This window comes from Equus quagga, chromosome 14 (assembly GCF_021613505.1).
Source record: "Equus quagga isolate Etosha38 chromosome 14, UCLA_HA_Equagga_1.0, whole genome shotgun sequence".
Lineage (NCBI taxonomy): Eukaryota > Metazoa > Chordata > Mammalia > Perissodactyla > Equidae > Equus > Equus quagga.
In genome coordinates, this window is record NC_060280.1 from 723755 (window position 1) to 727611 (window position 3857).

The following is a 3857-nucleotide window of genomic DNA, read 5'->3' on the forward strand; positions in this document are numbered from 1 at the left end:
ATAGTCAAATTGTCTAAAACCAGTGAGAAAAAGAAAATCTTAAGAGCAGCCAGAGAAAAAGTTGTGCTGCATAGAGAGGAACAAAAATAAGAATGAGATTGGAGTTTTTATCAGAAACAATGCAATTGAGAAGACAGTGAGCAATATCTTTATGTACTGAAGGAAGAAAATATATTTCAAAAATGAAGGTGGGAATGAGACTTCTGGAATGGCAGTGTCAGTGGCTCTATGGACTTGCTCCTTGGAGAACAAGCGTCACTCATGAAAATAATTTAAAAACAAACATTTAAAGTCTCTGTTGATGATCCTCAGGGCATACAACAAATAATAACTTATTCAAGATAGTCTACTACAACTTGGTAAAAACAGTGAGTCTGAAGCACTGCTTCTCACCCCCTCCCGGCTCAGCATGGCAGAGACTCTGCTCCAGGTGGGTGTAGCCAAGAACTCAGGGCTCCTTCCTCCAAGGCTCCCAGTTCAGGGCTCTGGTATCCCCCCAGAAGAGGCAGGCCATTAGCATTTCTTATTTCCGCTAACTACATGTTGTGGAAGCTAAATTACAGGCAAGTGCAGCTGAAAGGTTGGGGGCTCCCTTCTTCCGTGCACCCCAACTTGTAAGGTGGATTATCTCCCTCAGCCATGGCAGACTAAGAATAAAGGGCCCTAAGTGTCCCAGCTCTGGCTTGTTTCCTTGTTTCCAGCAAAGGTTTCTTGCTGGGAGAGGAAAGTGGGAAGCTCAGAGGCTACAGCCCCAACTAGCATCCTGCTCTTAAAGCAGGAGTGTCACACAGAAAGAAGCATGTCACTGTCTGTGCCCTCAGCTCCAAAGCCGTGGCTGAGGGACTTTGCCCAGGGGAGAGGCAGGCCGTGGAACAGACAGCTCCAAAGCTCTCCCCCCGGGAGTGGACTTCATTTGAGTGTGGGAAACTTCAAGCCTAAGGGCACTCTCAAAAACAATGGAGGTTTTGGCGGAAAGAAATTAAGATACAATCTAAGTCATAAGCCACCTAGTTTACCAGAGAGAACGAAGGAAAGAGACAGCTAAAGAAGAGCCCTCCATGGTCAGAACACACCCCAAACACTGATCTCAAAAAACTACCCCTGGAAAGGATTCTGAGTTTAATTGGATCATCCTGGGGAGTAATTTATGCCCCAAGACATTGTCTAAAACTATGGAACAATTAGCTGGCAATAAGAGGTACCTAGAGTTGGATATGACCCAGGAAATAGATGGTCAAAGAGAGCTCTGCTATAACCACCGTTGTCCCACAGTGGCTGTGTGCACATCCAAGGAGATCTCCTAAGGGGCAACACCAGAGGCTCCACAGTGAGGGGATAGATTCCCCTAAAAGAGCCCAGCGGGTTACGAAGTAAATGAACAAGCAAACGACAGTGAGAAGACCTGAAGGAGGAAGACCAGTATCCAGAATTCCTACGATATGTTATCTAAAATGTCTGGTTTTCAAAAGAATTTACAAGACATGCTAAGAAACATGAAAATATGACCCGTATACAAGGGGGAAGAAAAACAGACAACAGACTTGCCTCTGAGAGGGACTAGATGTTGAATTTAAGCAGATTAAAATTTCAATATCGTCATAAATATGTTTAAAAGACTAAAGGAAACCATGCTTACAGAAGTAAAGGAAGGTGTGATGACAATGTCTCATCAAATAGTGAGTATCAGTAAAGAGATGGGAATTATAAAAAAAGAACCAAATGAAATTTCTCAAGTTGAAAAATATAACAACCCAAATGAATAATTCACTATCAGAGATTAATAGTAGATTTCAACTGGCAAAAGAAAGAATTAGCAAATTTGAGGATAGATCATTAGAGACTATGTAATTTAAAGAACAGAGAAAAAGAAGAAGAAAAATGAAAAGAGCCTCAGGGAAATGTGAGATAGTCCTAAGCACACCAATATATATGTAATGGGAGTACCAGAAGGAGAAGACAGAAAGGAGGAGAAAAAATATTCAAAGAAATAATGGATGAAAATTTCCCAAATATGATGAATAGCGTTAATCTAAACATTCAAGAAGCCCAACAAACTCCAAGTAGGATAAATTCAAGTAGATACACACACAAACACATCATGATAGAAAATGTTGAAAAGCAAAAACAAAGAGAAGAACTTGAAAGCAGTCAAAAAAAACTGGCACATCACTTACAGGAGACCCTCAGTCCAAGAGCAGCTGGCTTCTCCTCAGGAACAGTGGAGGATGCAAGGCAGTGTGGTGATGTTCAAAGTGCTGCTTAAAAACTGTCAGCCAGGAACCTTACATCCGGCAAAACTATCTTTCAAAGTGAAGGTGATAGAAGGCATTCCTTGATAAACAAAAACAAAGAATTGGTTGCTAGTAGATCTGCCTTACAAGAAATATTAAAGAAAGTTCTTCAGGCCAAAAGTAAGTGACCCAGGGCAACGATTCAAATCCACACACACAACGAAAGAGCACCAGTGAGGATAATGTAATTACAAAAGATAGTATAGATGCATATTTCTGCTCCTCATAACTGATCTGAAAAGCAATTGTACAAAATAACGTGTGTAATTGTATCGTTAGGCCTATGACACAGGGATAGGTAATATATTTGGCAATAACAGCACAAAGGAGGTGGGTGGGGAAAAAGCTGTGTTGAACTAAGGAAATGACACCAGATGGAAATCAAATCCATAGAACAAATTAAGAGAACCAGAAATGGTAAATAAAAAGGGGAATATAATAACAACTATAAATATATGTTTGCTCTCCTTTCTTTTCTCAGCTCCTTTAAAAGATATGAAACTATATAAAGTAACAACTATAGCAAGGTATTGTTGGGTTAGTAATATATAGATGCAACATGTGTGACAACAGAAGGACAAGGCGGAAAAGGGAATGGTTACATAGGATTAGTATGTCTGCATCTCACTGGAATTAAGCTGTATATGGAGAGTAGATTCTGATGAGTTACGATGTATAGCATAAGCCCCAGTGCAAGGACGAGGGAAACAACTAAAAAGAGTATAGTGAAAAAAATCATTAAAGGAATGAAAATGTTACATTAGAAAACATTCACTTAATGCAAAAGAAAGCAGTAAAGGAGGATTTGACAAACAAAAAGGCAGAAGGAGAATGTTGCCAGGTGAAAATTTGGCTCCACACCAATAAAATGAAAGTCACCAGAAATGGCAACTGAAAAGGTAGATACATAAGATATTTGTCTTACTATTTAAAACCTTGAAAAATATAATTGACTGCTCAAACAAAATTAATAACAATGTATTGGGGGATTTATAACACATGCCTGAGTCGAATACATAGTAACAATTGTAGAGAGGCCCCGAGGAGGGAAATGGAAGCGCACTGTTTTAAGGTGCTTACGCGGGAAGTGGTGGTTTACCGCTCCACAGCGCGCTGTGATATACTAATGACGGTGCGCACGGTTTATTTCCAGCAGGCTAGGAATTAACCTGCTCTGTTTTGCTAACGTTTCTGCATAGCACTCACCCCTAGTCAGGGCCTGAAACACAGCCATTCATCATGTTGCCTTGAAGCCAGGGGTCCAAGGAATTTGGGACAATTTTTACAACTTGTCAGACTTGTGTTTGAGACTCCTGGAGGACTCTGCTTTCATATAGCAAGATTCTGCCACGTGACCAGGAGGGGCGCCACTTGGGTTTCCTCGGTTCTGAGGCGTTCTCTACACATGACAGTGGTTCATGGTTATCAAGAGATAAACTGCATTTGGCTGTGGCCCTTACAGAAGGGGGCAACAGAAGACCCTGTCTGGCTTTTCCAGGCCCACGGCTGTGACACAGCCTTTGGTCTCGATGCATGTCTTCCCTTTCACATCGCTGTTTATTGTCT